The sequence below is a fragment of the Scyliorhinus torazame genome, chromosome 19 (genome assembly GCF_047496885.1).
Source record: "Scyliorhinus torazame isolate Kashiwa2021f chromosome 19, sScyTor2.1, whole genome shotgun sequence".
Taxonomy (NCBI): Eukaryota; Metazoa; Chordata; class Chondrichthyes; order Carcharhiniformes; family Scyliorhinidae; genus Scyliorhinus; species Scyliorhinus torazame.
In genome coordinates this window covers 41,608,260-41,620,457 of record NC_092725.1, presented here as the reverse complement: position 1 = coordinate 41,620,457, position 12,198 = coordinate 41,608,260, and the positions used below count along the sequence as shown (strand labels likewise).

The following is a 12,198-nucleotide window of genomic DNA, read 5'->3' as shown; positions in this document are numbered from 1 at the left end:
GCACCCCACAGCTTTTGCCCCTCATAATTTTGTATACCTCTATCAGGTCGCCCCTCAACCTCCGTCGTTCCAGTGAGAACAAACTGAGTTTATTCAACCGCTCCTCATAGCTAATGCCCTCCATACAAAGCAACATCCTGGTAAATCTCTTCTGCACCCTCTCTAAAGCCTTTACATCCTTCTGGTAGTGTGGCGACCAGAATTGAACACTATACTCAAAGTGTGGCCTAACTAAGGTTCTATACAACTGTGATACCATTACTTAACACAGCTGCAACATGACTTGCCATGTAACATTGCAATATATAGACCTTGCTTGATTAGTCTTAATTTGAGAATTAGGGATCTCACCATGCAAACCATTCATCCAGCTAGGTCACATAGGTCTGAAGTTATCAGGGAAGAAATCGTTTTATCAATATTCCATTTTTCACACATGTGCTGAAATGGTTTGCCAGTATATTGTGGACCATTATCCATAATGATCTCTCCAGGCGCACCAAATAAACTGAAAATAGCACTTAAGAGTTTGCTTGACAATTGTGCTTGACATACTTTGCAATTATTGAATAGTGGGATTCTTGGTAAGATAGTTGGTGATGCCAATAAAGTCAATGCCATGGACACGAAAGAGGTTAGATGTCATTTTGGACCAAGGATGGGTATGAACATTGTGTGGAATCAGTGTTTTTGTGTGCTGACTTGACACATGTTCTTGACATGTCTCTGCGATAATACATGAATTTCAGAAATATTGTATTATAGATATTTGTTACAGTGAGTGTTAAAAGCCTGGGTTAGCGTGTGTGTGTGTGTGTGTGTGTGAGAGAGAGAGACTGCCGGAGTAGTGTTTTTAATGATTCCTGGTTTGAAAGGTTTTGGGAGCTCGGGGTGTAATTAAGTAATCATACATGCTTGGTCTTATGGAATTTTGTTTGGATTAAGGGGGTTTCTTGTGGAGGTAATTAGATTCATTGGGCAAAATTCTCCGTAAACGGCGCGATGTCCGCCGACTGGCGCCCGAAACGGCGCAAATCAGTCGGGCATCGCGCCGCCCCAAAGGTGCAGAATGCTCTGCATCTTTGGGAGCCGAGCCCCAACCTTAAGGGGCTAGGTCGGCGCCAGTCGAATTTCCGCCCCGCCAGCTGGCGGAAAAGGCCTTTGTTGCCCCGCCAGCTGGCACGGAAATGACATCTCCGGGCGGCGCATGCGTGGGAGCGTTCGCGGCCGCTGACGGCATTCCCACGCATGCGCAGTGGAGAGAGTCTCTTCCGCCTCCACCATGGTGGAGACCGTGGCGGAGGCGGAAGGAAAAGAGTGCCCCCACTGCACAGGCCCGCCTTCGGATCGGTGGGCCCCGATCGCGGGCCAGGCCACCCCCCGGGGCCAGATCGTCCTGCGCCCCCCCCAGGACCCCGGAGCCCGCCCGCGCCGCCTTGTCCCGCCGGTAAGGTAGGTGGTTTAATCTACGCCGGCGGGACAGGCATTTTAGCGGCGGGACTTCGGCCCATCCGAGACGGAGAATCGCGCGGGGGGGCCGCCAACTGGCGCGATTCCCGCCCCCGCCGAATCTCCCGTGCCGGAGACTTCGGCAACCAGCGGGGGCGGGATTCACGCCAGCCCCCCGCGATTCTCCGACCTGGCGAGGGGTCGGAGAATCTCCCCCATTGTGTTTCAGCTTGATAAAAAAAAAGTAATTAATGGGAGGAGCTAGAGGAACAGGCATTTTGCAAAGAAACAGTTTAGATTTAGTCCTGGTGGTGGAAGTCAAACTATGAAGACAGTTTCTGAAAACTTCAGCTACAGATCCTGCATTGTCCTGAGAGGGTCAGGTCTCTTTATTTAAATCAGTACAAAGATTTTTCTTTCTGAAAGTAGAATATCCAGCCATCTCTGTGCAACAAGTATTCCTGAGTCTTGACTGTATTTGAAAGTGGATTGAGAGCGGAAATGGTTTTGTTGTTTGAGTGGAAATAATGATAGCAGTTAAGGTTATCGCGCTGCCTTGGGAAAGCAGGCAGCATGAAGCAGGCAGCATAATCTAAGACCCCTCCCTGTCATGTGCGGGTCCCTTTAAGAAAAGTGTGTTTAATCAAATGGCTGCAGTGATGTCATTGTGTGGATGGAGCTTGAAAGTCTTTTACTTTCGTTTTGAGCTGGAAGCTGCTTTGTGTCTTTGTTTTGTTTTCAGTTGGAAGCTGGGTAAAGACAGAGAGGTCTTGTGTGTGTGTCTCTCTCTCTGCAGGCTAAAGAATGTCTCCAGACCACTTGATAATTTAAAAGTGATACCTGCTTTCTCTGTAGAGAATTCAAAGAACAAAGAACAGAGAACAAAGGCAAATACAGCACAGGAACAGGCCCTTCGGCCCTCCAAGCCCGTGCTGACCATGCTGCCCGTCTAAACTAAAATCTTCTACACTTCCTGGGTACGTATCCCTCCATTCCCATCCTATACATGTATTTGTCAAGCTGCCCCTTAAATGTCACTATCGTCCCTGCTTCCACCACTTCCTCCGGCAGCGGGTTCCAGGCACCCACTACCCTCTGTGTAAAAATCTTGCCTCGTACATCTCCTCTAAACCTTGCCCCTCGCACCTTAAACCTATGCCCCCTAGTAATTGACCCCTCTACCCTGGGGAAAAGTCTCTGCCTATCCACTTTGTCTATACCCCTCATAATTTTGTAGACCTCTATCAGGTCGCCCCTCAACCTCCGTCGTTCCAGTGAGAACAAACCGAGTTTATTCAACCGCTCCTCACATTGCTAATGCCCTCCATACCAGGCAACATTCTGGTAAATCTCTTCTGTACCCTCTCTAAAGCCTCCACATCCTTCTGGTAGTGTGGCGACCAGAATTGAACACTATACTCCAAGTGTGGCCTAACTAAGGTTCTATACAACTGCAACATGACTTGCCAATTCTTATACTCAATGCCCCGACCAATGAAGGCAAGCATGCCGTATGCCTTCTTGACGACCTTCTCCACCTGTGTTGCCCCTTTCAGTGACCCGTGGACCTGTACACCTAGATCTCTCTGACTTTCAATACTCTTGAGGGTTCTACCATTCACTGTATATTCTCTACCTGCATCAGACCTCCCAAAATGCATTACCTCACATTTGTCCGGATTAAACTCCATCTGCCATCTCTCCGCCCAAGTCTCCAAACGATCTAAATCCTGCTGTATCCTCTGACAGTCCTCACCGCTATCCACAATTCCACCAACCTCTGTTGGGACTCCCAGGCCTGTGGGGCTGGAATTTGCTGCACACTAGCTCAGGGTGTTGTAACAATTTAACCTGTCAAACCCCTTAAGAATCCTATATGTTTCAATGAGATCACCTCTCATTCTTCTAAATTCCAATGAGTCCCAGCCTATTTAACCTTTGCTCACAAGACAATCCCTCCATACCGCGGATCATCCCAGTGAACGTTCTCTGAACTGCTTCCAATGAAATAATCGGTGTGATCTATCAGCAGTGCCGTTCCCGACCTGGGGCACGATGAAGCCAGTATATCTTACAAGAAGCTTCTTGCGAGATTTAGCAGCCTTGACAAGCCTCGCGAGATCTAACATGATTGAGGTCGGGACCCAGATATACATATTCAAGTGAGTAGTTACTTTCACTTCACTTAACAAGAATGTTGCCAGTGCTAGAAAAGTGTGGCTACAAACATCTCCTGGTAGTGTGGCGACCAGAATTAAACACTATACTCCAAGTGTGGCCTAACTAAGGTTCTATACAACTGTGATACCATTACTTAACACAGCTGCTACATGACTTGCCAATTTTTATACTCAATGCCCCGGCCAATGAAGGTAAGCATGCCGTATGCCTTCTTGACTACCTTCTCCACCTGTGTTGCCCCTTTCAGTGACCTGTGGACCTGTACGCCTAGATCTCTCTGACTTTCAATACTCTTGAGGGTTCTACCATTCACTGTATATTCCCTGGCGACTCTAGAGCAATGGTTATAGAAACAGTAAAGACCCAACGGGCAACGAATTAAGAGCCAACCAAAGTTAGTAACATTTACTGGCGACATCCAGATGGGACCCGATTTAGAAGTGGCCTAACCACTCCAGGAGAACCCAAAAATTTGAATTGAGAATCCAATTGGGAACAGAAAACCACAAGTGTTCAAGCAGTTCTGATCAATCCTCAGAATTCGGAAGTGTGTTAATGCATGTGTAACTAACAGGGCTATAAGGTAAAACTGATAGATTTTTGTTGCGAAAAATTGTCGGGAGATTGTATTCCGGAAAATAGCGAACGCCGTACCCGTGTTTACAGCAGCGCTTTAGTACCCCTCGTTCCAAATTTTACAAGAGCATTCAGAGAGAGAAAATGGCAATGAAGGCAATGGAACGCCTTATGAACCCCCAGAAATTCGAGGTCGCAGCGACCAGCAACAGAGTAGGACAGTGTCCCGTTTGGGAAGAAGAGATCAGGAAATATCTCAAAGGGTAAGGATGGCCCCTTTAGAGTGAATTCTGTGACAATGAGGAAACAGGACCCGGGAGTATAGGACATACTTGGTGGGAGAACCTGTCAGAGATCCATAAGAAAAGCTTGGGAAAAGCTCGCAAGCCGATGGCAATCGTGTCCTGTCTGGCACAATTGCGAGGCACAGAGGAGGTCGTTCGGACGCTCCGCAAAGAGATAGAAGAGAGACATCGAATGAGCAAGGTCGACGTCAGTAAGATCGAGAGAGAAAACGTAGAATTAAGAAGGAAGTTGGCAGCAAAGGACGGAGAGGTGGATGATGCCAAGTGGGCACACCAGTCTTGTCTAGCGCATCTGAGCAGCTTCCAAACCCAGTACGAGAAGGCCTATCAGGACACACAACGTGCAGTCCTGGTAAGAGAAGAGACAGAGAAACAGGTAGAGGCATTGCAAAGGCAGTGTAGCGATCTAAAGGCAGCGTTAAGAGCACTCCATGCTGCCGCCACAGAGCACAGACAAAGCTCATTAGATCATGCAAAATGCAGGAAGCAGATTGCAGAACTGCAGTCTTTGCTTTCAGTGCAAAATGGGTTTCAGAGCACCTTTGGATCCCAATTAGATTGGCAAGAGATAAATGAGACCGCGCAGAGATATGTTCAGGGAACATGTGCGCAAGGAAAGCCCAAAAGAGAAAAGCACCCCAACCCCCCACAGAGCAGCAGATCAGGCACCCATGAATCCAGTCACTACCCACCGCACAGTCACATCGGAAGGAGACGCGGAATTCCTTTACACCACCCCCTTAACCGTGACCCAATTATGGGACGCGTGCGAAAAGATCACACCGTTCCTCCCCACAGACCCCCACCTCTTCTTTGCTATAGTGAAGCAGCAGGCGACTATGTACGGCCTGGATGAGCGTGAGCAAGTTTTGAGCTTAGACCCTTCGGTTGTAGCAGCCCTACCCAACCCACAGAATGTAGGAGGAAGCACCCTTGCAGAGATGCACACGGCGATCCTAGATATGATCGGTTACAACAGAGGTGACCCAGTAGAAGGCCTGAATAAGTGCAGACAGAAGAAAACCGAACACCCCACAGCGTTTGCTGGACGCCTGTGGATCCATTTTACAGCCGTTTTTGGAATCTTAGACCGTGCCCATTTGTCCCAAGACAACATGGCCAAATGGACCTGCACCCTTATCTCCCATGCCACAGAGGCAGGACAAAAAGCCTGAACCAATTATGACCCCTCGGAAGAAGCGCACAATGAAAAATGGGGTTTAAAGAAGTTATCCCACACCTGGGAGCAATCTGTCCAAAACAAACCTCCAATTAGGAAACCCGAAGAACAGCAGGCAGAGGCAGATATCCAAGCAGTTAAAACGCACCAGAACCCCGCATGGGTGAACGAAGGCAGGAACAGCCCCCCACAGAAACCACAGGAGTGTTACAACTGTGGACAATTAGGACACTTTGCACAAGAGTGCAATGCCCCAAGAAAGCCAGAGAGAGCCCAGCAGGCAGGCACTCTGAATGGTAGCAGGACAAAGCCCAGACATAGTGTAAGCACCCGTTCAGACCAGACAAACCTGAACGGAACTGACTGACGGTGTTCGGGCTCCCCCAGTTGGGTCTGCGACACCCTTTGATATAGGTCTGGCCGACCAGTCGTTGCAGCGAAAATACGGGGTCAGCCCATCGAATTTCTCTGGGACACAGGAGGGTCCCGCACCACAATTAATTCCTCCACCATATTCCAGAAAGATACGTGGCCCACTACAGCCACCATCACCCTCAGCAGCTTCACAGGCCACTCACAACAGGGACACATCACAGCCCCTGTACCCATTCAAATTGGCAACATTACGACAAAACACCCCATAGTTTTGGTCGATCTGGACCACACAGCAGAACACATTTTGGGCATTGATTTCATGAACTCCCACAACCTTCCATTTGACCCAGTAAATCAATGTGTCTGGAAAATGGCAAAGTCAGCAAAAGCCCCCACAACGCTCACAGTAGGTGAGTATGCAAACAAGATTAGCGCCGTTGGTGAATTTTGGTTTGACCTGACCACGATTAGTGCAGACAAACAGGTTAGGGCAGTTATTCAGAAGAACAGGACCGCATTTGCAAGTCATAAACATGACTGTGGCAGAATGGCTGGTTCGGTTCAAATAATAGGACCTGACCCTCGACCCCAGAAGCAATACGGATTTCCCCAAGAGGCAGAGGGAGAAATCTCAAAGGTTATTGACAGCTTATTGGAACAAGGTGTACTTAGATCGGTAGCCTCTACTAATAATGCCCCGATTTGGCCAGTGAGAAAGCCCGATGGATCATGGCGACTGACCATTGATTACCGGGAACTCAACAAAGTCACCCCCGCAGCAGCACCCACGGTAACCACAAGTCCCGAGACCATGCTCAAACAGGGACTCAACTCACAATATTTTACGGTTTTGGACGTCAGTAACGGATTCTGGTCGATTCCATTGGCAAAAGCGTGCCAATACAAATTTGCCTTCAATTTTAAAGGTCAGCAGTACACGTGGACATGTCTTCCACAAGGATTCCACAACTCCCCCTCCCTTTTCCACCAACAGCTGGCAAATGGTTTATCAAAATTTTCTCGCCCCGAATGTCTGGTCCAGTATGTGGACGACCTATTACTTCAGACAGACACCAAGGCAGAGCACATCGAGCTTCTGGCTGAACTCCTGGAACTCCTACAGCAGATCGGATGCAAAGTAAACCCCAAGAAAGCCCAACTTTTGAAAGACAAAGTGGTATATTTGGGAACGATTATCACACATGGTAAACGCGAGATCGAGCATAAAAGAATTGACCCGATTGTCAAATTGTCCCTTCCCCAGAATGTTACAGCCCTCAGGTCGTTTTTAGGACTGGTTAGCTACTGCCGAAACCACATTGACGGTTTCGCCACCAAGGCAGCGCCCCTCTCGGAACTCCTAAAGAAAGGAGCCCCTTGAGAATGGCTTCCGCAGCACACGGATGCCGTAGATGCTTTAAAGCGCGCACTCATTGCAGCCCCCGCACTACAGGTTCCAGACCCGCTTTCCCCCTATGCTATAGAGATAGCTAGCACAGACCGCACCATTTCGGCCGTGCTCCTCCAGGAACGGCACGAACAGTTAAGACCCGTGGTTTACGCCTCCAGAGTTTTAGATCCTGTGGAGCAGGGATTTTCAGCCTGTGAAAGGCACCTGCTCGCAGTTTTCTGTGCAGTTCAATACTTCTCACACATCACCGGACAAAACCCCATCACAATCCTCACGGAATACACCCCCACCCAACTTTTACTAGACGGACGACTTAAGGACGGTACAGTATGCCAGCTTAGAGCAGTCAGATGGACCCTTCTTTTGCAGGGACGTGACATCACTGTTAAAAGGACTAAGACCCACACTTTCCTAGCCGACAACCTTCAGTACCCAGGTACCCCCCACGAATGTGAAATCATCTCACCGCACCACAACACAGGCCCCTTTATCGTAAAAACACCCCCTAGAAAGATAGGTAGTTCACCCCAGAGCCCCCAGCCCACAGACACGGGCGCACACCTAAGGATTTATGTGGATGGTTCTTCCACTGTATTAGGCGGGAAGCGCATTAGTAGTGAGGGGGAAGTCAGTGAGTGGAAGGCAGTGGGTGAGTGGGCAGGCAGAGGGTGAGAGGGAAGCGGAATTGGCTGAGTGGGAGGGCAGTGGGTGAGGGAGAGGGGAGTGAATGAGTGGGAGGAGCAATAGACAATGAGCTGGAGGGCATCTTGACAAATACATGAATAGGATGGGAATAGAGGGATACGAACCCCGGACCTGCAGAAGATTGTAGTTTAGTCGGGCAGCATGGTCGGCAGAGGCTTGGGGGGCCGAAGGGCCTGTTCCTGTGCTGTACTTTTCTCTGTTCTTTGTAGACAAGGGGCATTGTGAGAGGCAGTGGGTGCGAGACAGTGAGTGGGTAGGAGGGTCAGTGAGTGCGAGGCAGTGGATGGGTGGGAGGGGTTGTGGGTGAGAGCGGTGGGTGAGAGGCGGTAGGTGAGTGGGAGGGCAGTACGCGAGGGACAGGGGTGAGAGGGAGGGGCAGTGTATGTGAGGCAGTGGATGAGAGTCAGTGTTTGAGGATGAGGGGCAGTAGGGGAGGAGCTGTGGGTGAGGGACAGAGGCAGTGGGAGGGGTCGTGAGTGAAGGGCAGTAGGTGAGTGGGAGAGGCAGTGGGTGAGGAGCACTGGGGAGGGGCAGTGGATGCGGGGGAAAGGCAGTGGGTGCGGGTCACTGAGTGATTGGCAGTGGGAGAGGGGGAGGGCAGTGGGTGAGGGGCAGAGGTTGAGGGTCAGATAGGGAGAGGTTGGGACAGCAGATGAGTGGCAGTTGGTGATGGGGAAGGACAGTTGGTGACGGGCAGTGGGTGAATGGCAGGTGGTGAGAGGGAGGGACAGAGGGTGAGTCGCAGTTGATAAGGGAGGCAGCGAGTGAGTGGCTGTTGGTGAGGGGGAGGGGCCGTGGATGAGAGGCAGTTGGTGAGGGGAGGGGCCGTGGATGATAGGCAGTTGGTGAGGGGGCAGCGAGTGAGTATCAGTTGGTGAGGGGGAGGGGCCATGGATGATAGGCAGTTGGCGAAGGGGCAGCAGGTGAATGGCAGGTGGTGAGGGGGAGTGGCCGTGGATGATAGGCAGTTGGTGAGGGGGAGGGGCAGCGAGTGAGTGGCAGTTGATGAGGGGGTGGGGCCGTGGGTGATAGGCAGTTGATGAGGGGGAGGGGCTGTGGATGATAGGCAGTTGGTGAGGGGGAGGGGCCGTGGATGATAGGCAGTTGGTGAGGGGCAGCGAGTGAGTATCAGTTGGTGAGGGGGGAGGGGCCATGGATGATAGGCAGTTGGCAAAGGGGCAGCAGGTGAATGGCAGGTGGTGAGGGGGAGTGGCCGTGGATGATAGGCAGTTGGTGAGGGGGAGGGGCAGCGAGTGAGTGGCAGTTGATGAGGGGGTGGGGCCGGTGGGTGATAGGCAGTTGGTGAGGGGGGAGGGGCAGCGAGTGAGTGGCAGTTGATGAGGGGGAGGGGCAACGAGTGAGTGGCAGTTGATGAGGGGGAGGGGCCGTGGGTGATAGGCAGTTGGTGAGGGGCAGGGAGTGAGTGGCAGTTGATGAGGGGGAGGGGCTGTGGGTGATATGCAGTTGGTGAGGGGGAGGGGCAGCGAGTGAGTGGCAGTTGATGAGGGGGAGGGGCCGTGGGTGATAGGCAGTTGGTGAGGGGGAGGGGCAGCGAGTGAGTGGCAGTTGATGAGGGGCCGGGGCCATGGGTGATAGGCAGTTGGTGAGGGGGAGGGGCAGCGAGTGAGTGGCAGTTGATGAGGGGGAGGGGCCGTGGGTGACAGGCAGTTGGTGAGGGGGAGGGGCAGTGAGTGAGTGGCAGTTGATGAGGGGGAGGGGCCGTGGGTGATAGGCAGTTGGTGAGGGGGAGGGGCAGCGAGTGAGTGGCAGTTGATGAGGGGGCGGGTCCGTGGGTGATAGGCAGTTGGTGAGGGGGAGGGGCAGCGAGTGAGTGGCAGTTGATGAGGGGGAGGGGCCGTGGGTGATAGGCAGTTGGTGAGGGTGAGTCAGTTAGTGAGAGTCAGGGGCAGGGGAGTGGCGGTTGGAGAGGGGGAGGGACAGGGGGTGAGTGGCAGTTGGTGAGGGGGCGGAGGAGAGAGGGAAAGGGGGCGGGGCAGTCTGTGGATGCCCGCCCGTAATTGGTGGGAGTTGATCATGTGATGAGGATGCTGCAAGCTGATTGGTCAGCGCGAATCAGGTGGAAATATTATCGTATGTTGTCTCTTTGATGGTGAGAAAAATACAAAAATAGAGAGACCCGGGGAGACAGAGAGAGACCCCGGGGGGGGAGGGGGAGAGAGAGAGAGAGAGAGAGAGAGATCGGGGGGGGGGGAGGGAGAGAGAGAGAGAGACCCCGGGGGGGGGGGAGGAGAGAGAGAGAGAGAGAGACCCCGGGGGGGGGGAGAGAGAGAGAGACCCCGGGGGGGAGAGAGAGAGAGAGACCCCGGGGGGGGGAGGGAGAGAGACACCCCGGGGGGGGGGGGGGGGGGGAGGGAGAGAGAGAGAGAGACCCCGGGGGGGGGGGGGGAGAGAGAGAGAGAGATCGGGGGGGGGGAGAGAGAGAGACCCCGGGGGGGGGGGAGAGAGAGAGACCCCGGGGGGGGGGGGAGAGAGAGAGACCCCGGGGGGGGGGGCGCGAGGGGAGGGAGAGAGAGAGAGAGAGAGACCCCGGGGGGGGGGGGGAGGGAGAGAGAGACCCCGGGGGGGGGGGGGAGGGAGAGAGAGACCCCGGGGGGGGGGGGGGAGGGAGAGAGAGACCCCGGGGGGGGGGGGGGGAGGGAGAGAGAGACCCCGGGGGGGGGGGGGGGAGGGACGAGAGAGACCCCGGGGGGGGAGGGAGAGAGAGACCCCGGGGGGGGGAGGGAGAGAGAGACCCGGGGGGTGGGGGGAGGGAGAGAGAGACCCGGGGGGTGGGGGGAGGGAGAGAGAGAGAGACCCGGGGGGGGGGGGGGAGGGAGAGAGAGAGAGACCCCGGGGGGGGGGAGAGAGCGACCCCGGGGGGGGGGGGGGGGTGAGGGGAGCGACCCCGGTGGGGGTGGGGGAGGGGGCGACCCCGGTGGGGGTGGGGGAGGGGGCGACCCCGGTGGGGGTGGGGGAGGGGGCGACCCCGGGGGGGGGGGGGGAGGGGGGGAGGGGGCGACCCCGGTGGGGGTGGGGGAGGGGGCGACCCCGGTGGGGGTGGGGGAGGGGGCGACCCCGGTGGGGGGTGGGGGAGGGGGCGACCCCGGTGGGGGTGGGGGAGGGGGCGACCCGGGGGGGGGGGGGAAGAGAGAGACCCGGGGGGTTGGGGATGGGGCGACCCGGGGGGGGGGGGGGGAGAGAGAGACCCGGGGAGGGGGGGGGGGAGAGAGAGCCGGGGGGGGGGGGGAGAGAGAGACAGAGATCGGGGGGGGGGGGAGAGAGAGAGACCCCGGGGGGGGGGAGAGAGAGAGAGCCGGGGGGGGGGAGAGAGAGAGAGAGATCGGGGGGGGGGGGAGAGAGAGAGAGACCCCGGGGGGGGGGGGGAGAGAGAGAGAGAGACCCCGGGGGGGGGCGGAGGAGAGAGAGAGGACCCCGGGGGGGGGGGCGGGAGGGAGAGAGAGAGAGAGACCCCGGGGGGGGGGGCGGGAGGGAGAGAGAGAGAGAGACCCCGGGGGGGGGGGGGAGGGAGAGAGAGGACCCGGGGGGGGGGGGGAGGGAGAGAGGGACCCGGGGGGGGGGGGGAGGGTGAGAGAGAGAGACCCGGGGGGGGGGGGGGTGAGAGAGAGAGACCCGGGGGGGGGGGGGGGGGGGTGAGAGAGAGACCCGGGGGGGGGGGGGGGGGGGAGGAGAGAGAGACCCGGGGGGGGGGGGGGGGAGAGAGAGAGACCCGGGGGGGGGGGGGGGGGGGGAGAGAGAGAGACCCGGGGGGGGGGGGGGGGGGGAGAGAGAGAGACCCGGGGGGGGGGGGGGGGAGAGAGAGAGACCCGGGGGGGGGGGGGGGGGAGAGAGGAGAGACCCGGGGGGGGGTGGGGGGGGGGGGGGGGGAGAGAGAGACCCCGGGGGGGGGGGGGGGGGAGAGAGACCCGGGGGGGGGGGGGGGGGGGGGGAGAGAGAGAGACCCGGGGGGGGGGGGGGGGAGAGAGAGAGACCCGGGGGGGGGGGGGGAGAGAGAGACC

At 55.7% G+C, this 12,198-nt stretch overlaps 1 protein-coding gene across 1 annotated transcript in view; it reads left to right on the top strand.

Annotated features, from left to right (window-relative positions):
* The first annotated feature begins 10,153 nt into the window (after positions 1-10,153).
* The window catches only part of wdr91 (WD repeat domain 91), a 160,187-nt gene continuing 158,142 nt past the window's right edge, over positions 10,154-12,198 (top strand). The window contains exon 1 of the mRNA XM_072484210.1: positions 10,154-10,292. The gene's annotated coding sequence lies outside the window, so the exon portion shown is untranslated. The remainder of the gene's footprint in view (positions 10,293-12,198) is intronic.